We start from the raw sequence: 21,567 nt of genomic DNA on the forward strand, positions 1-21,567 counted from the left end.
TGAACTTAATTTGATTTCTTGCCAGGCACTTCACTTTATTATTTTTTTAAAAAAGAAACTTTTAGAAAATGGTTTGGGATGGAAAACTGAGGTTTTGCTTAAACTTCAAATGTCACCTTCTAAAAGATTTAATGGAAATCTTCTGTCTCTATAATATTTTGGTTTGTTTATTTGTTGGTCATGGGGCTTAAAGTCAGGGCCTGGGCACTATCCCTGAGCTCTTTTTGCTCAAGACTAGTGCTTGACCACAGCACCACTTCTGGTTTTCTAGAGGTTAACTGGAGATAAGAATATCATGAACTTTCCTGCCAGGGCTGGCTTTGAACCATGATCGTCAGATCTTAGCCTCCTGAGTAGCTAAGATTACAGGCATGAGCCACCAGCACCGGCTCCTATAATTCTTATTTATTATAACTATGTCTAATCTATAAAGTTCTACCTCCTGAAACTTGTCATCAATTGCTGCAAAGTCTGTAAGTTAAATTGGGATTATGTGACCCTTGGTGTTCATCTAGGATGAACACTAAAATTATAAAGGCAGAGCCTAAAAAAAAAAATTAAAAGTCAGATGTTGTTTTCTAAATTCACCTGTTAAGATTAGCTGTGAGTTTTCACTAAAACAAGTAATAGATTTTTAGAAAATTAGAAAATTGGAAAGTTTAGCTCATTACTGTTTGTCCCTTTCATTTAATAGGTTTAGAAGAGCAGCTAAGTTGCTTTTCAAAGCCACCATCTGGCTTCTTTGCTCTTCAGCCTCTTTGTACTTTGAGAGTCTACTGTCTCCACTTATTATTTCTATAAACATCTGGTGTATAACAAGCATAGGGAGAAGATATGAAATAAATGTTTATAGAATGAATAAACCAAATGGAGGGAAATGCAAATTTAGACAAGATCAATCTAACAAATATTTATTTAGCATCTACTATTTGCACTGGAAAAAAAAGGTGATTATAAGGATGGATTCCGCTTTGGAAGAGTCCATCAAATAATACATGGAAAAAGAGAGATCATTACATCCCAGAGTGATAATGATAATCTGTTAGCACAAGCTAATACCCCTGAAGACATAAACTCTCCATCAAGATTAGAACGCCAAGAAACATCTCACAAAAAAATAGTATACCAAATATTCGTGAGACAGTATTCTGGAATACTGAACTTAGGTTAACAACACTTCAGAATATTAAAGAGAACAAATTTAAAAGACTGTAAATAACTATCTGTTTTTCAGACAGTTAAGGAATTCTTGTGCTTCATACTGAACTTAATGTCTGCTGGTATGGGTAGTTGGTTGCTTGGTAACGATTACTTAATTGGTTGGTTGTTGATGGCCAGTTGGTTAAGTCGGTTAGTTAGTTAGCTGGAAGATTAGTAGGTTACCACCGTAGAACATGGAACCCAATGCCAAAGTGGCCATGCCACTTCTTGGCTGAGGAAGCTCATCATGAAGATACAGAAAATAACATCCACCTTAGTGGATTGTTATAAAGAGTTTAAAATGGAGAGGGCACGTAGCCAAGCTTGATGGATGTGAGCTATCAGTAGTAGTAGTGATGAGGAAAGTAAGGGCCATTTGCCTCTACTCAATCACAGTTCACTAACTCTGAAGCTGTGAGAACAATACTGGCAATAGCTTACCTACATAAAAAGGTAAAGCCTACAGATGGCAGTTATCTTTCGGTTACACATTAGCTCCACACTTGGTCTGTTCCCTGGCTTCCGGCCTCACTCTTCTGTGCCCTACTGACTCTCCTGAAAGCCAGTGTGAGAAAATGGAGTGAAAGGAACAGAAAGGTAGAAATCGGTAAAAAAAAAAAAAAAAAAAAAAAAAAAAAAAACTTTCAAGAAGCACAGCTTTTTCCCTATTAGTTGGGACCTAGATCAAACTACGGTGTTCACACTGACCAAATTTGTTCTCTTCTTATTTTTCTGATGCATGAACTTGTACTCAAAGTGGTAGCTTTATGGGGGGAGGGTTCCTTATCATTCTAAGCCTGCAAAGGTACTATTTTCCCTTAATGAGAAGGTTTCACAAGTTTCAAAGCAAGTGCCAAGTTTCTTTCCATTTGGCAAAAATGACAGCAAATTTCCATGGAAACCCTGTTGCTCTGATGCTACACAGAGGCTCTTAGTGTGTTAGATACATACTCTGCTTAATGGATATAGGAAAAAGAATTCATTATTGTATAGTCTACACAATTGGGCATCAGGTGAAGGTTGTCCATCCTTTCTGATCATAATGAATGAATTGCTTTTTTGCTTTTTTCAATATGTGAAACACAGGGAACTAATGAATCAGAAATTCATTTGGGTTTGAAAAACTCCTTCAAAAATTACAAGCACATATGAAAAGATTAAAAAACACATTATAAAACATACATAATGCAATCTTCTTCAAAGTACTGTTGCAAAAATTAAGGAAGTTCTGGCCTTCTTGTCCAACAGATACTTAATTCAATTGGGTTCTAATTTCCACCATGAATCCATACACACTGGCTCACCAGGTTCCTTCTCATCTGCAAGGGGACAGGAAGTACTCTTAGACATGTTGTCTGCTTCCATGTCCCCAGAGAAGAGTGGACAATTAATGGGTGCAAGAAGGAGGAAGTCCATCAAAGAAAGAGAACTATAGACCTATTTCTTTGATGAACATCGATGCAAAACTTCTCAGCTAAATACTGGCCAACCGTCTACAACAACTCATCAAAAAAAATTATACACTATGATCAAACTGGATTCATCACAGGGAGGCAAAACTGGTTCAACATACGCAAATCAATTAATATAATTCAACACATCAACAGGAACAAGGACAAAAATCACATGATTGTCTCAATAGACGCGGAAAAGGCATTTGACAAGATCCAACACCCCTTTATGTTAAAAGCTCTGGAGAAACTAGGAATCCATGAAACATTCCTCAATGTAATAAAGGCTGTGTATGAGAAACCCACTGCTAGTATTACACTTAATGGTGAAAATCTAAAGCCATTCCCTCTAAAATCAGGAACGAGACAAGGATGCCCACTCTCTCCATTACTCTTTAACACAGTACTAGAATTCCTAGCCAGTGCAATAAGGCAAGAAGCAAGCATAAAGGGGATCCAAGTAGGGAAAGAGGAGATAAAACTATCCCTCTTTGCAGATGACATGATTCTGTATTTAAAGAATCCTATAGACTCTACTCCCAAGCTCCTTGAGCTGATTCAAAACTTTGGAAGAGTAGCAGGCTATAAAATCAACCCTCAAAAATCAACTGCCTTCCTTTATGCCAACAGTGAGAGGAACAGAGCAATAATCAGGAAGGAAACTCCTTTCACAATAGCCTCAAAGAAAATAAAGTACCTAGGAATTAGCTTAACTAAGAATGTAAAGGACCTTTTTGATGAAAACTTTAAAACCCTAAAAAAGGAAATTAAAGCAGAACTAAGGAAATGGAAAAACCTCCCATGCTCCTGGATTGGAAGAATCAACATTGTGAAAATGACAATCTTACCAAGGGCTATCTACAAATTCAATGCAATACCCATCAATATCCCAATGGCATTCTTTAAAGAAATAGAAGAGGCAATCCAAAATTTCATATGAAATAATAAAAGACCCCGTATAGCAAAAACACTTCTTAGCAGAAAGAACAGCACTGGAGGAATTTCAATTCCAAACTTTAGACTCTATTACAGAGCTATAATTCTCAAAACAGCTTGGTACTGGCACAAGAACAGGCCTGAAGACCAATGGAATAGAACTGAGGACCCAGATATTAAACCACAGACCTATGGCCACCTAATCTTTGACAAGGGAGCCAAAAAAATAGAATGGAAGAAAGACAGCCTCTTCAACAAGTTGTGCTGGCAGAACTGGTTAAGCACCTGCAGAAAACTGAAGTTGGATCCTTCTTTGTCACCTTGCACTAGAATTAACTCCAAATGGATCAAAGACCTGGAGGTAAAAGCTGACACACTGAAAACTTTACAGGAAGGAATAGGAGATACACTAGGCCTCCTTGGCACAGGTAGAAACTTTCTTAATAAGGACCAAGAATCACAACAAATCAGAGAAAGGCTGGATAAGTGGGACTGCATTAAACTGCAGAGCTTTTGTATGGCAAAGGACATAGCTAGTAAATTAATTAGGAAGCCTACAGAGTGGGAGAAGATCTTCACCAACCAAACAACAGACAAAGGCCTCATATCTAAAATATATCAACAACTCAAAAAATTGAATCACTCCAAAACTAATCTCCAAAGTAACAACCATCCCATTAAAAAATGGGCCAAAGACTTAAAGAAAGTCTTCTCTGAAGAAGAAACAAAAATGGCCTATAGACACATGAAGAAATGCTCAACATCTCTGGTCATAAAAGAAATCCAAATCAAAACAACTCTAAGATTCCACCTCACTCCAGTTAGAATGGCCAGGATCAGAAAAACGAATAATAACAGATGCTGGAGGGGATGTGGCCAGGAGGGATCACTACTACACTGTTGGTGGGAGTGCAAACTCGTTCAACCACTATGGAAAGCAGTGTGGCAGTGCCTCAAAAGGCTAAACATAGAACTCCCCTATGACCCAGCAATTCCACTACTTGGCATTTACCCAACCATCCAGAAACAAGGACATACTAAATCCACTAGCACAACAATGTTCATTGCAGCACTATTCACCATAGCAAAGATATGGAACCAACCTAGATGTCCCTCAGTTGATGAGTGGATCAACAAGTTGTGGTATTTGTACACAATGGAATTCTATGCTGCTGTCAGAAAGAATGACATAGCCCCATTTGTTAGGAAATGGAAAGTCTTAGAAAAAATCATATTAAGTGAAGTAAGCCAGACTCAAAGGAACTTAGGCTCAATGGTTTCCCTCATTCATCATAATCAGTAGAAACCTTGGGCTCTACTAGCAGAGATCTGCAATAGAGCAAAATCTTGATACATAAGGCCATATAGGATGAAGCTAATTGAAAGGACCTCCAGGATATTGAAACAAAAGCCATATAACGAATGATTGTTGTCCTTAATGTACTATGTTGTCTCTCATCTCCTTTGCTGTTCCTTGGTTATCTCATATTGTTACAGTATCTCACTTTGTTATCTGATATATTGAATTTATTTGTATTTGGTTATTTGAAATTTGATAGAGAAGGGGGGAAAACCAAGACGGTGGGGGGTGTGGGGGGGAGGGTAATGGGTACCAAGACATGTGAAAGGGTATCAATGTATGTGAATTAATGCACCTTCTATCTGGCAAATATCATGTAACCCTTTTACTAATTACAATAAAAAAAAAAGGAGGAGGAAGTCATCGGGGCAAGTTGGGAGCAAGTGGAGGAAGGAAGCTGGTCAGGTGGGTTCTTGTGGACCAGAGCTTTGGGCAGGACCTGGAATGATGGAGGGAGCAATGTTCTGTACAAAAGCTGTGCCCAGGCTCTACTCCATGCCCCCAAAGTGGATTTCACTGTCTTCTACCCTCTATACCTCTGTTTCATCCTATGGGATTCACTGACTGCATGGCTTTCCATAGAGTGACTTTGGATTATGAGCTCAGAATGTGTTTGTCTTCCAAGACTAAATCACCCCCAGAAGCATGCATGTGATTTGGTAAAGAACTTTCAGAATGCAACACCTGCCAGGCACAATGGAACCTCAGGCTGCTGCACTGCAAGCCCTAAAAAGGTCAATCCAGACACATGATGTGCATGCTCTGTGACATCTCAGAGGTGGGAGGTGCCCCAGGCTATGCCTGCCCATGCCATCTGACTTCATGGACTTTCCTGCCTATGGCTGACAGCACTCACTGCCCTGCTTGGTATACTTTAATGAAATGTATGGGTTTCTGGGAGGGGCAGGAAAGGGAGACAGAAAAAGGAAGTAGAAGGAAGATATCTGTGGCCAGTGGCTCATGCCTGTAATCCTAGCTACTTTGGAAGCTGAGATCAGGAGGATCAGGGTTGGAGTTCAATCTGGGCCAAAAAATTTCCAAGATTCATGTGCAATGAATGGTGACATATGATGGTATGTCCTGCCTTACCACCTACATGGAATGCTAAGATCAGGAGGATTGCAGTCCCAGGTCAGCCTAGGCAGAGACACCTGTGTGATTCCATATCTGCGGGAAAAGCTGGGTGTGATGATGCACATGGCTTTCCAGCTATTGTAGACAGAAAACAATAGAAGGATGGCAGTGCAGGCACATGCAGGCAGTAAGTGAGGCCCTATCTCAGAAATAATCATTGCAGCCAACACACTGACCATGCCAAAGGGGCTGACAATTGATGCTGAGAAAAGGAAACATTCACTGTCTTCATCATTTCCATTTGCAAACTCTTCAGGTAAATAGTAGCCTTGTCACTGAGACTGCACGTTAGAGACATGACAGCCTGGAAGCTGTGCTTGTGCCAGAAGCTATAGTAAAGGGTTGGCATGAATATCTGCATGAGGAAAGGGCAGGAGGCTGAGGGAAGGAAGGACTTATCTGTCAATTCCTTGCATCAGCCAATTTGGGCCATACTATGGGCCCCTCCCATGTGCAGGGCCTAGGCAATCCTGACTCAAAAAAATACATAAACACATTCTTTTCCTATCAGTTGGCTTTCTCTCTCAGAAAGTGACAGACAGTCCTGTAGAATTACAGAAATGTCATGCTAGGAAGAACCTGGAGATTAGCAAGTCCAACCCCTTCATTTAAAATTGATGAACTCTGATGTTCTCTGAGAAGTGTGATTCTTACACAGTTGAAGGTTGTTGTGGCTTTTTTTTTTTAATGAGAACACATTCATAGGAACAGGAAGACAAGAAGTCAGAGTCACCTTCACAGCACATCTGTTCACATCAGCCCCCAAAGAGCACAGGTCTCAGCTCCACTCTTCTGACCACTGGATGAATGAGTCCCAGCACTCAACCTGTTCCTTTTGTCCTTAGTCATATATAAGGCATTCTACGGGGTATAGGGAAGAATTCAGATAGAAAGCATGCAGGCCTGGGATTCCATGTCCACTACCTTTCATTAAGGACCAAATCTTCCATTGTGAGTGTACACCTCCAGCCTGTATCTTTTCAACTTGCCTTCTCTAGTATTTGCTGCATTACCAGGGGTCCTAGTTTCCCAGATCTGTTCATAATCTCTCCCTGAGGGCAGGTTAACTATTCATGCAGTCTCACAAAGGACCATTCTGCCTAGCCAATTTGACAGAAGTTGTCCTCAAGATTCATTCCAGTCTTCTACCTATATTGTGTAATTTGGTCATGCATGAAAGAATAGTCCCCAGCCATGCACAGGTGGCTTGTACCTGTACCTCTGTCTATTTAGGAGGCAGAGATCAAGAGGATTAGGGTTCAAGGTCAGTTTAGGAAGGAAAAGTTACTACTGTTTCATCCCAATCAATAAACCTGGTGTGACAGCCTATGACTGTGGTTCCAGCCACTCGGGAAGAAGTAAGAAGATCAAAAGTCTGAGGCCAGCTTTAAGCAAAATCATGAAGTCCTACCTTGAAAATTACTAAAGCCAAAAAAGGTGGGGGGAGGGTGGTAAGAAGTGTGGCTCAAATGACATCACCTGCCTGACTAGTTTAAGGTACCACTAAAAGAATTCAATGTTTGAGTTAAAGAGGGGATTCTAAGAAATATCTGTGCTATGTACAAAAGACCTTTTTCCCCATGTACAGAAAGTGTTGGCAGTAATGGCCAACAAACACAGCCAGCAAGCAGAGGGTCAGCAAGCTGAAGGAATCACAAGCTACACTAAATACTCACCCTTTCTCTCCCTCTGTGGTCCATTTCCCTGGGAAATTTTAACATGTGCTTTTAGTGACCACTAGTAGAAGTCTATATACCACAGAAACCTCAGAATACGTCAAAGCTATGGCACCATATCCTAAAATTTGCTGTGAGAAATCCAGTCCTGGTATTGAACAGGGATGTAGAAAGGTAAGCTGTTCATTTTCTGGGGGTTAGCTAATGAGATAAATCTCTCTTTAAATTCTATTTGGCAAACCCAGCTATCATAGAGTAAAAACATGGAGAAAGACAATCTCACTGGAAAGGAGCTCTGAAAATTTCCAGACTTCGTTTAGAGAGGAGCAAACAGAGGAAGAGGTAGGGAGTGCATGAACTCCACGCATGCGTCTGACCCCAGGAACCAGATAACACTGGGTTACACATAAAGGTATGATTTTAGCTGCACACCAGGGGACCCGAAAACACCACGAGGTCTAAATAGACTGCCATAAAAGGGAAAAGAAGATGTGAGCTCCCACCCTGTCCAGTCCCCTCTGGACCTGCAGTCAATATTGCCATGACCTCCTAGAGAGACCCAGGAAAGGTTTGGCCTTAATCACTGGTACACAATACACTCTTTGCAGCCTTTTAATATTTCCAGTAATTTTTCTCTCTTATGAGTTTTGAGCTAACGTAATTCTCAAGACACTTTTTCTTCTAAGCCTTACATCAGCAGAGCTGAGGGCAGTGTGTATATGCTTGGGGACAAAGAGTCTAGCTGGTAACGCCACTCACGATTTACCCTGAGTTTCTGCCTCTTGGTGGCCTTAATGACAAAGCTTTTAACTTTTGTACAATCCCTGCCTCTCAAACAAAGACATGATTAAAAGAAGGCGCAGAGAGGGGGCAGGGAAGGGGGAAGGGACATAAAGATGGAGATGTACAGAAGGCCAGCTTGATCCCTGTCCGGCACACAATCCATTCCCAGCCTGGAAAATGATTGCCCTACAATGGCCAGTATAGCCAGCCCAGGGCAGCTGTGAGATATAAATTGTCAGCAATGACCATAAGCACTCAGAGAAACAATTTAATTCCTCACTTCCGCCATCATGGGCTGATATATTCTTTCAAGGTCATTACCCAAGGCTAGCTGGGTCGCTTGATTAACGAGTGACAGGCCCGATGAGGGCCAGCGTGCTCGTGCAAGGCCTTATATTAATTAGACAGAAGCTTGGGAAAATAAATGTTAGAGAAAAAGAAGGGTGCCAACCTTGGGCATAAGCTTTGACCTTACCACCCTTTCCCTGTTCACCTCACCAAAGATAACATTCTGACCTTGATCCTTCATGTTATACTTTAGCTTTGCTTTAAACCCTATTTAAAAAAAAATCCCAAACCTAAACCATACTTCATTTGGTATTGGAAATGACCCAGCCCTGGCCTCCATGCTCAGCACTGCCTTTGTCTTCCTCTTTCTCACTTAGTTATTCTAATTTATTGGTTAATTCTGAGTAGGGATGAGGAGTGCTGCCTGCCATGAACTCCTCATCTCAGAAGCAGCTTAAACCACGTTGAGCCGAGCTAAGGGAAGCGAGAGAATAATGACACGTCAGGGTTTTAAGCCCACTGGCTAATAATCTAGCAATTGCTCTTTAATAAAATGTCATTATCTTGCTTAAGGAGTTAAGGAGATTTGACACCAGCAGTGGACTTTCAGGGCAAATGACCATTTGAAACCAAAGTGGGGGTGGGGTGGGGCTTATCTAAGATACTATTATTGTTTCTGAGGAAATCCACCCTACCCTTCTCACTTTAGTAGACACAAGGAAATATGTTCTTAGGGAACTTTCTAGAATATGAAGCATTCATCACTGGGTGCAGAATGGCCTCCAATTATGAAGGAATTTTCCTTCCTCCACTCCTAACTTCACTTTTTCCATCTCCCAACCTCAGCAAAGCTATCCTGACATCTCAGGCACACACAGCACATAGTGCTCACTGTTGACCCAGAGAAAGGCTAGCCATTTGTATGAATTGCCCTCAAATCCATCACCATCTGTTAAAGAGAGCTCATTTGTTGAAAGCCTAGGTACCAGTGGCACTCGGTATGGGCAGCGTAAAACGTGTACAGGTAGAATATTCCAGAGAGGAGCCGCCTTTACCCTTGGTATTCTGTCAGCACAGAGAAATGAGATTTCACTTTTGAGCCACATTGTGTCTAAGATCCCCCATTTGGCACCATCTTCTGGCCCAACACTGTCTGTAAGGACAGGTGTGTCTTGGGGATCATCCTACCATGGCTGACAGAGGGTGAGATAACCCAGAAGGACCCCTAGAACTTGGGCCTGTATTGCATTCCTCTCTCTGAGCATAGGTGGAACCCACATTTCCACTCCATAGAACACAGTAGGCCTGATTGGGATGGTGGGGTGTCTCTTTAGTAGGTCAGGTTTTCAAGGCTGGGGATTCTCCCTTCCTTGCTCTTTGTTCTCATTGACCCCCTCAAACTGGAGGAAGCAAGCTGCTCTCAATAAGTGGCTGGAGTTGGTGGCTTTGGACAGTGGTTGGTGAGGTCCTACCATGGCCACAGGCCACAGGTGAGGCTTTGGAAATGCATCTGCCCCACCCAGGTCTTCAAAGAAATAAGTCTCAGCATAGTCCTTGATAGCTGTCTTAAGAGCCACTGAAGTCAGAAACACTGATTAAGACTTCGCCCCATAGTCTGACCCAGGGAAACTGCAGTAAATGTTAAATGCTGGATCAGTAAAGAACCAAATATACCCACTAACTCCTGTAGTCTAATTAAGTACTCTGCACTATGTTCTGGCAGGCAAATGAATTCAATAGAGCTGTGTTTTTAGCTTCCTTTACTCTCAGATGGGAGTGGCCTCTTGGAGAAGATTTGGAAATGTCAGAACTATGCACACAGATTTGATTCTGTTAGCTGGAAGGTAAATTCTATGCATTTATCAGTACATTATGGAAGTTCAGTATATAATATCTTAGTGGACATTATTATCAGCAATGAATATTTTTTCAGCAATGAGTATTACGCTATATTTTAAGTCTCTGAGTTATCTATCCTTAACGATATCAACAGAAGGACTAGCCAACAAATTTGCAAAGATAACTTGGGCCCTATATTCATCCATAGGCTTCTCTAGCCAGTCAGCCACCCATCCTTCTCTGTATCCTTTCAGCAAATATTTATTAAGTGTGCCACAGCACAAACGCAATATAATGTATTCAACGTATTCAATGTATTCAATGATTTACGTCTTGAAGAAGTTTCAAGAGAAAGTAATAAGTGGGCACTAATTACTAGAATCTAAAGCCAATCATGCTAAGTATGCAGACAGTAGGGAAGTCAGAGGAAGGGAAATTTTGCTTTGATTTGGAGTGGACTGACAAAGGACTCCACAAATACACTAGCCACAAGGAATGAATGGGCCACAAGTTTTTATTCCCCAGATTTTAATAATGGGTCACAGTTCTTGTTCAGTCTGGTGCAGTAGCAGGAGCAGCTGATGGGTCCAGCTTTCCATACTGAGAATAGCATGTGATGCCTCTCTACTTCCATAGCATGTTTAACAATTACTAAGCCAGGGTTTCTTTGATGACAGCAAAGAATAAAATAAGAGTGTACCAAAAGCAAAATCCCCACAGCAAAAAAAAAAAATGTATGACATGAAAACAATACTTGGGCCTTACTTCTACTTTAAATACAAAATTGACTATGTGCAGGGTCTAAATTATCATATACATTGATCAACCTTGCTTATTATCCTGCTGGTTAGACCTCTGCTATATGGATGATAATTTTGCCATTGGAGAGTGACTGCTAAGGGAAAGGGCTACCTTGGTCAAGGGATCTGCTCATTTAAACTCATTTTTTAAATAAAGAAGAAATCACAGAGTTTGGAGCCAAGGAAGAGGATTAGTTAACAACAAAGACAAAAAAATCTCTCCTAACTGTTCTAGAGAAACCATTTTAGCAGGTTTGACTTATGTTCAAGTGGCTTCCTTTGAGAGAAATGGAGTCTAGTGCTCATCCTTGCATGGTGGGCAGCTTGCCAGCGTCCACTCAGAAAGAATACTAGTATATAGTGAAGATGTGCTCCCCCGACATGGCTCCTGCTTTCTGGGAGCCTGTCCAGGTCATTGTCAAGGTCACTCTTTAGAGTGGGCTGGAAAACACCACCTCCCAGGCAGCCCATGGCACCCTACCTTTCCACCTTTGCCTGGGTCACAATTCAGAGGAAAATAATTCTCCCTCTCAAACAGTATGTTTCAAAGTTCTGGACATGATGGAGTCATTCATAATGGCAGCTGGTGCCATCTAATGGATGCACCTGTTTCTTAGTGACCTAATTAGGTGACCGTAGGCTGTATATAAATTATGATGGGAAGAAGTGAAGCAATAAAAACTTCATAGAAGACAATTTCCCTTGGGTCTAAATCCATGTCTTATGAAGATATTTTTTCTGTTTGATAGAGAAATGGGAGGAACAACTAACTGTATCTGGCAATCAAAATGCATTGATGGAGTCCCAGGTTCGTTTTCTGCCCTAAGCTCTTCTCATTCAAGCAGGCGTCACAGTGACTATTGATTCTGGATGTTAGGTTAAGCTTTTAAGCTTTGTAAACCAGTGATCTGAAACTGTGGCATGTACACCAATCCACCAATGGGATGCCAAGGTTCCTGGCCTTTCAACCACTCTTTGAACAGCCAAGTTCTACAATATGGGCCCGGACACTGTTCCTGAGTTCTTCAGCTCAAGGTTATGGCCCTACCCCTGGGCCTGGGCGTTGTCCCTAAGCTCTTCAGCTAAAGGCTATACCCTACACTTGAGCAAGCCCCACTTCCCATTTTCTAGAGGTTAATTAGAGATAGGAGTCTCAGGTCCTTTTGTGCCAGGGCTGGCTTTGAACCATAATCCTCAGATCTCAGCCTCCTGAGTAGCTAGGATTGCAGGCATGAGCCACGATGCCCCGTCTTTTTAGAGAATTTAAGATAAGTTCATCAAACCTTCTGAGATGCTGTCTTCTGTACACTTTGTTGTCTATGCACTTTTTATCCTGCAAAGAGATGGTTCATGTGTCTGCATGCTCTCTATATTCTCATCTTTATAAGGTTGGTTCTGAATTTTATCCATCTTTGCCAATGCCTGCTATAGAACATGTGCCAATCAGATCTGATTTTGAACTGAATTCTGTTGCCTGGGTTGGGCTAGGTGGTAAGCTGGGATATTTATATACGAGAGGGACATGTCAACATGATTGAAATACCTGAGCAACTCACTGTAGCATGTTTACTTTGGACACAGGAAGGCTTTTAGAAGGCCTTTGAAGTTGGCATGGCCCAACTCACTTGATCCCCTCAGTGACTGTGATTACGAGGGAGGGAGATACCATCAGTGCTCTTTCTAGAAGAGAGCCCACAATCCCTGGTCACCTAGAGCAGATGAGATAAAGGGGTGTCCTGGTAAATGTATAACATCAGCTCTTTAGAAACAAAGAAAAAACTCCAAGCTGTAGTGCATGCCAATTTTCATACTAGAAATATTCCTACCTTACTTGTTTTAACCTTCTCATATGGTAGCACTGGATATGGAGTTGGAGAAAGATAACATAGTAAGACACTACACGATAGCTCCACTGAAGAGGTGTGAGAGATGCGTGAACTAAGAATAGAAATACCAGTAAAACAACATAAATTAAGGAGTGATTCAGTTGGAATCATTTAATTGTAGGTTTTATTTTGTTGTTAATAATGGTGATATTTAATAACCTGTCATTCAAATTTCTTGTAAACGTTACCAGTCTCTCAGGAACTGGTGTGGATGAACTTCAGTACAGCACTGGTAAGAGCAAAGTCAGTCTCTTCCACAGAGACAGAGACAAACAGCGAGCTAGTCTGTGCTACTGCTAGGATTTGGAAGTCAGAAATGGTGGACAGACTCCTCCATTTCCCATGAGGAGGAAGTAGAAAAAGAAAAAGATAGGCTGACAAGAGAGAATAAAGATCTTCAAAGAGAACCAGCAACAAGAAAACCAAGAAGAAAAATTCTGCCTGGGGTGCTAGTCAGTTCCTTGATCCTGGTCCAACAGTTTTGGATGCATGATGCCTGGGTGCCTATGCCTCTCCATCTTTAAAACAAATTCCCCACCACTGCACAAACTCCAGGTGGTATGGAGGTCCTTGCAAGCAAATGTCTTAAGTCTATACTGTGTCTGATTGGGAGCTGGTTGGAGTTATCCCAATTCAATCAGTTCTCCTAACTACTTTATGCTTACCAGGAGGTAGAAGATAACTTTAAACGGAAAAGTGAATTACTCCACAATTAGTGCATTTGTGCCAAGTGAAAAGAATCCTTCAGAATATGAGGTTTACATCAGGGGAAAAATAAATCACTTAAAGGAACCTTTCCAACTATGAAATTTACATCAGGAAAAAAAAATAGTATGGACTAAGTCCTTACCAATGAAAAGGTTGCAAGCTAAAGATCTGGTTTCCACTAGCCAATTTTATTCAAAAGCTTATCAGAGACCAACTTCTGCTATTCTTATACCACAACCAACCCTCTCTCACTGGAGGCAATATACTGCAGAAAGGAAATGTGATACATTCTATATCATGTGTAACTTCATTTAATTATAACCTAAGCTTGAAGATTTAAAGTCGTGGTTTTAGTGTGTTAATTATCTTTTTGCATACTTTAGAATAAACAACAATTAAGTGCTGCTGCTGCCACATGCCCCTCAAAAGGCGGTGCCCGGAACACATCCAGAAGAACATGACAATTGTCAGATTTGATCCACTAAAGCCGATCCTTGTCACTTGAGGTTTTCTTAGCCTTCCTCCGGCACAGCCACAAGAGTCAAGATTTGTCAGAGGCTATGTTTTCAGGCTCCATGATGGGAGGAATTAATCTGCTGTTATTAAAATGAGAGCAATACATGGTAGGCATACATTTAACTAAGGGATCTGTGTTTTATTATTTGGGAAGAGATATTTGCATAGGTTAATTCAATGACATTCTTTATTAAAAGAGAGAGAGGGAGAGGGAGAAAGAAAGAAACTTGCACAGTGAGCAGTGAGCAGCCAATCCTATCTTTCAACTTCATGTTAATTTGCCTTAGGGTTGGTCTGACCTGAGCATCCAAAAGATACCAGCAATAAGTTATCTATTTCATCACATGCTGGGAGAATTAGCGGCCTGTTTCAGTTATGACCAATTGAATTTATCCTTTCAACACAGAGTAGCCAAGCCCTAAGTAGATATGATACTTTGTCTGATGTTTATCTTCAAAACTTAAGACAGCTGATGGCTCAGAGTTCAGCCTTAACCATAGAACTTGCACTCCAAAGAGAAGAAAGCTCTGGAACATTTTCTTGTGTTTTGATTTTCTAGCTCTTAGGCCATTGTGGTTGTGCATGTGTGTGTGTGTGAGCGCGCATGCACGCACCAGCGCACATGTGTGCGCACACACACACAGTGCAATACACACCAGCACTGGTGCTTGAATTCAGTGTCTCGTGGTTTTGCTTGGCCTTTTGCCTCTTATAGCTGGCACTCTACCTCTTGAGCCACAGTTCCCATTCTAGCTTTTTGGTAGTTAATTGGAGATAAAGAGTTTCACAAATGTTTCTGTCTGGGCTGGCTTCCTTCCAATCATGATCCTCAGATCTCAGCTTCTTAAATAGCTAGGATTACAGGTGTAAGCCACCAGTTTAAAGTTGCTTCTTCATGACTTATTAGATTCCAAGAGCTGCAAATACAGAGGTCATCTTTGTGCTCAACTCAAGGACAATGTTTTCAGGCCAGAGATCAGCTCACATTCACACTTATCTTTCTCTTTATTGTTATTTTGTTCTCTTTTTCCATGAGTCAGAGTAAAAATGACAAAAAGAAAGGCTTGGTGGCACTTGATGGTCTCTGCCATATAAAGTAGGGGAAATACCACACCAAAAAGTACTGAAAAGAGTCACCCTCTACTTGAATACCAACCCCAATGTCAGCTCTGAAGGTATCTTGTTAAGTACCTGCAGAGACTCATAATGCAATCCCTACTATTCAAGAGGTAGAGATGATTGTAGTTTAACACCAGTCTAGACAAGAAGTTAGCAACAAACAAGCATGGCTTCATGGCACACTCCAAGTGATGCAGGTGGCATAGGTAGGAAGATTACACTCTGAGGCCATCTTGGGCCCCAAAGTACCATTCTTGATGCAAAATAAAATATAAATAAAGTCTGGAGGGGAGTGATTTGAGTACTAGAACACCTGCTTAGCAAGCATGAGGCTTTGAATTTAAACCTTACTACAGTACTACCAAAAAAAAGCATATATTGATTGCATGTGAGAAACAAATCCCCCATATAAACCCCTTGGAGGCCAATCGAATCAGCACATCTTTCTATCACATTGCATACACAAGAGTTTAAAATATCACCAGACTGGCCATGACCCGAGAGTCTGATACTTCCTCTGGAAGCAGCTGGAAAAGTAAACAGGTAGATCTACCCTGCTTGATCACAAGACTAACTCCTCATGGTAACAAATCACCTTTTCCCTGCCATGTTCTCAATAAGCCAAATAGAGTAGACCATGGTTCTGCGATCCTGGCTCGCATCTAACCCAAAGTCACTGAGCAAGGCATTTACTTGTAGAGCTGCCACCAGTCACAGACCAGGAGAGAACACAAACATACACACACACACACACACACACACACACACTCCCTCAGGAGGTCAAGTCCCAAGAGGAAAGATAGAGGATAGGGAGGAAGTGACCACAAAATTCTTACTCCCACTAAAGCTAAACAAAATAAAATTAAATTAAAAATAAAACCAGAAACTGTTATCAAACACTGGCTTTTTGTCTTAAAAACCTGGGAGAATTAGGCAAGCATAGCCATGGGTTTCCAAGTGTTTCCTTTGTGACTATGAGGCCCTGTAAACAGGAGTGTCAGACACCCTATCCCTGCATTTAAGCTAGGGTGCAAATGAGTTTCTGAGTGAAATCCTGAGATTCTATTCTGCATTGTTCTCAGATGCAACCAATTTTATACATGTGCCCTTGCCTGTTCTGCTCGCCAGTCTCCCCCTTCTCCCCAACCAACCCCTCAATGTCCCCAAATTCCTTTATGGCCTAGAGCTGATTCTTCTCTTCTTCATATTCTTTTCCTTCTTCCTCCTCTCCTTCTTTGTTTTTATAAAGCCTCTGGCTTTATGCTGCTGTTTATCACCTAAGGCCAACTCACTCTCTCTCTCTCACACACACACCCCTTTTCCCTTTCTGTCTCTTGAAATCTCCAAACCACAAAGCAGCATGCGAGCAATACCGTGGGTCACGATATCAAAAGCAGGGACTTTTATAGGTTTCCTCGATAACATGGACCATAAAAGAAGGCGGTGCACCAGCAGCATCCCTGACCTTATTTGATGCTGTGCAGTAAAGAAAGACAGCTCCTCCACCGGCTGCCCGAGTGGTCCAGGCTGCTCGCTGGTGTATAGAGAGCTGTCCTCTGCATCCACCTCTCTCAGCCTGGGTTTTCCTGTACTCTGATGCCAAAGCTTTCCGAGTGTTTTCAGCAAATAATATCCAAATAAACAGAAGGTTACTGAATACATTAAACTCACTGCAGCAAGAAATTGCTTTTTGATGCCCCACTATGGACAGATGCACTGTTTTATTCCCCCCTCCCCCAATGACGAATGTTGCTGGAATTCAGAAAATGACTATGAAACCAAAATTTTGTCTTCCACATAGTAGAGACATTCTCACCTCTCCCTAAACAGCTATGAGCTGATTCATCTTAGCTGAGAATTTGGGAGTTCACTGTTCTATCTTTCAATACAGACATGCTGTATTGAAACAAAATGCCTTTTTCTTTGGTCTGATAGGAGCCCAAGAGGAAATGGGCTCCACTAGTGCTCAGAAATAAATGCTTCCCAGACCACGTGGGCTGGCTGAGCCCCGAGATGGACAGATATGACACAGAACATTTCTGCGTTTCATGTGAAGCTCTTGTTTTTTTCTACACAGAGAAAGCCGCTTTAATAATCTACTTTCAGGGTCTGTATCTTTTCATAATAAAACCCCCATATTAAGGAAAGAACTACCCTTTATCCCTTTTTTCTTGAGGATCCCAAAGAGGCAACATTCTACCTTCTAGTCTCATCTAAAATGTCTAAAATGATCTAGGCCTTATCTTCAGGATCTTTGACAGTTAAAAGAAAAAGGAAAAAGTATTTTTTCCTATCAGCAAATGGGATTGGGGGGGCAGGAGAAGAGAAATTCCATTGCCTGCCTCCCCAGAACTCACATAAAGACAAATGCATCTTGCCTTTTTCAAATATCTGTTAGCCTCTGCTTTCCAACTTAATGATTATTTGACTCTTATCAGATTCAGCATCACCTCTGCTATGATTCAGAACCAGCTTGCTCATGGATGAGTGTGTATATCCATATCCAGTGTAACCAAGACAGGTGAGTACCATGTCTGTGCTTTGCTGCCGAGAGCTGTGTACAAAGCCATAAACAATGTCATTGGAAGGCTGAGTGCATGGGTGTGCATGGCGTGCAGTCTGGACACTGCCTGACCTATGCTTTGTAAACATTGGAGAATTTGGATCCAGCAAAAGACATGCATTTTTTTTAATTTCAAGGGCTACATTCCCTCTCCCCACCCCCCGCCTCTCTCTCTCAATATGAGCACTGTGCACGCTCCCTCACAGTCACTCAAGAGTATCAGGTCAGCCTGACCGGTGCCACACTCTGCCCTTCCCCCCACGCCAGTCTATCTGCACCCGGAGATCCATTCCCATCTTTATGAATATTTATACTAGACCCAGCACATTCATGTAAGGTTTGATGCATCCTCCTCTCCATCCCCCATCCCATGAAGTATTAAAGACACACAGTAGAAAAACATCTCCTCAGAAATCAAATTCTTCTGAGTATTGGGCAGATTAAGTGAAGGCTCTGAAGACTCCCTCGCTGAGAGCCAGCACAAGGACCTCTGGACACAAAGACGGATGCCTGCCTGGGTCCTGCCATCCTGCTTTTTCTCCAAGGGACACAGGGCACACAGAGACTGCTTATAGTCTGGTGGTTGATGCCCACATCGGGGCCTTCCCTTCTGTGCCTTCTTGCCCAGTCCTGCTCTCCTGCTTCCCTGCTAGGTGGTTCTTCAGCACCATGGGCCATGTCACAGTTCCCTGAATGGGATCAGGTTCTGGGGATGCTGGGTAGAGTCTTTCCTGGAGGAGGGATTGCAGGGAGCTGTTCTCATACACCTTAGGTGTAGACAGGGCAGAACCAGATGGTACACTTGGATCGCCATACAGTGATGATTGCGTAGTCTGAGCATGTGTCAACAGGGGAATGCAACCTCCAGTCTCCTCATTTTCACAGAACCAAGCGAAGAGATCCTTATCATGATTCTAAATTGATGGAGTTTGTATGTCAAGGTTCAATTTGATGGCTCGATAGAGCAAGGGCATAACAGAATACCTCTCATTTATTTATTTTTTCATCATCACAAATTAGACCCCAAAATTCTTCAGTAAAATCCTCGATATGATTGTGTGCCTTGTAAGCAACTTGCTACTCTTATCTTTATTTGTTTATAGGAAATACTTGGTCTTAAGAGAAATCTAGAAGCCAAGCACCACCTATAATCCTAGTTAGTCAGAAGCAAGATCTGGAGATTATGATTCAAAGCCAGCCTAGGCAGGAAAGTCCATGAGGCTCTTATCTCCAGTTAACCAGCAAAACACCACGAATGGAGCCATGACTCAGTTGGTAGAACACTAGCCTTGAGTGAAGACAACTAAGGGAAAGCTCCCAGGTTCTGAGTTCAGCCCTAGTACATGCAAAACACATACATAAAATAGAAGTAGCTAGATTTAATTAATTAAAAAAGAATTTATATATAACATATATCATATTATATATGATATTCATATATTCAAATGATACATAAGACATGCATATCACACATACAATATATAATATATATCCCATGCAATGCAATGTTTGGGACGTACTCATACTAAAAGCATTATTGGCTGTTTCTCTACAATTCAAATTTAAGCAGCATCCCTCATTTTATTCAGGAACTCTAAACCATTAGACCTCTGTTTCTACATGTGTGAGAGCTTAAGCGTGTGTATGTGGAGTCAAAAAGGGGGTAAAGCAATGTAACTTTACTCCGTTGTATAAATTTTGGGGGAAATGCATTCCTGATCCCTGACTCCTTGCTTGCATGGAAATATGGCCACTGGAGAGAAGATCAGATGAGCTTTGTAGTTTTTAACTGTGTATTTCCAAGAGCCAGGGGACTACTAGAGGGAAGAAGGGTTCCTATGCAAACCTGAATTCCCACGTGAGCAGGAAGCAAGATGCTCGGCTTGCGCAGGTATGTTTTTCAACACAGCACTGGCGCAGCCCACACAGGTGATTACCATTCCTCAGCTGAGGTTTATGACTCCATTAGAATATTTCTCATCATAATTGAATAGGTAAAAAAAAAGTACCTGGCTATTAAATACAAGCCTATCCCTCAGGATGGCCAGATTATCACTTGAATTTAAAATCTTTCTGAATTTTTAATCATGCATAACAAATACGATTATTTATGCACTTTCTTCCATGACTGTACTTGGCAAGCCTACACTGGTTCGGAACACCTTTGGTTTCGATGGGAGGGATTAAATCAGGCTTCGCATCTTTCTCCCCACATTCCTCTAAAATATTTAGCCAACAGATTCTCCTCTTCCTTAGCCCAACCCAGGATGCAGTTTTCCCAGAGTCCTTGGCAGGCACAGGCAGGGCCTGGGTCGGTCTTTATTTAGCACCCCCTACTAATTAGCAGTGAGAAGATGTAAGGAGCTGGGATTTAAAGGAAGTGGTTGCAAATCCATAAAGCAGGCTGATGAGAAAGTCAAGTGGAGGCCTGTCTGACTAAAACCTCTCCAATAGATCTGTAGTCTGGACTTGAACCCTGCCCTCTCACCTCAGGGTCCCAATATGTCTTTCTTGTCTTTTTCTTTCCTTCCCTGCCCCCACATTCCCACTCCTAGCTTCTCTATCCAGGAGTGATGTACTCCTCAGCTGCTGGTGAATGAATGCCAGTGACCCCCATCTACCCACCCCCACGTCCCTGAGCCTTCTGCTTGCAGAAGGGGGTGGGGAGGGAGGGAGGGAGGGAGGGAGGGAGAGAGGAGAGAGAGAGAGAGAGAGAGAGAGAGAGAGAGAGAGAGAGAGAGAGAGAGAGAGAGAGAGAGAGAGAGAGGAGGGAGAGAGAGGAGGGAGAGAGAGACAGATACAAGGGAGAAGAGGAAAGGAGAGGGAGAGGGAGATAGAGAGACAAGGAGGGTACCCGATTTTTTCACAGGTAATTAAAGGGACCATTTTCAAGGTTGCATGGGCAAAAGACAATTCGGCCCTAATGAAGCATCGATCGACTGGCAGTAAGGTAGAAAAGAAGCTGACATTCATTCAAAGGTACCTTTAACTGATGTAAGGCACTGCACTGGGAATTATTCCTTCTCTGCTGTCATTCCCTAGGACCTGGGTTGGAGGGGGATGGGAGGGGGGAGGGCAGAGTTTGTTTTATTTTATTTTATTTCTTCCCTGTCACAAATCCATGTGTCAGGCTTTGTTTTCTTTCTTTCCATTCTCTCCCCACCCCCACATCTCCACTTCTTTTAAAAAATTGAATGCACCAGAGTCCATTCTATTTGGTTGTAAAGAGGGAAGGTGGGACGGTGTGTGGTGTCGGGGGGAGGGGGTCTTTTCCCTCCTAGGGTAAATTTTCTTCATTAGTCACGTTT

The 21,567-nt window shown here is 42.0% G+C and overlaps 1 long non-coding RNA gene across 2 annotated transcripts in view; it reads right to left on the minus strand.

Annotated features, from left to right (window-relative positions):
* The window catches only part of LOC150046922 (uncharacterized), a 465,336-nt gene that overhangs the window by 275,971 nt on the left and 167,798 nt on the right, over positions 1-21,567 (minus strand). The gene's annotated exons all lie outside the window — the stretch shown is intronic.

This window comes from Megascapheus bottae, chromosome 24 (assembly GCF_031878675.1).
Source record: "Megascapheus bottae isolate mThoBot1 chromosome 24, mThoBot2.hap1, whole genome shotgun sequence".
Classification (NCBI taxonomy): Eukaryota; Metazoa; Chordata; class Mammalia; order Rodentia; family Geomyidae; genus Megascapheus; species Megascapheus bottae.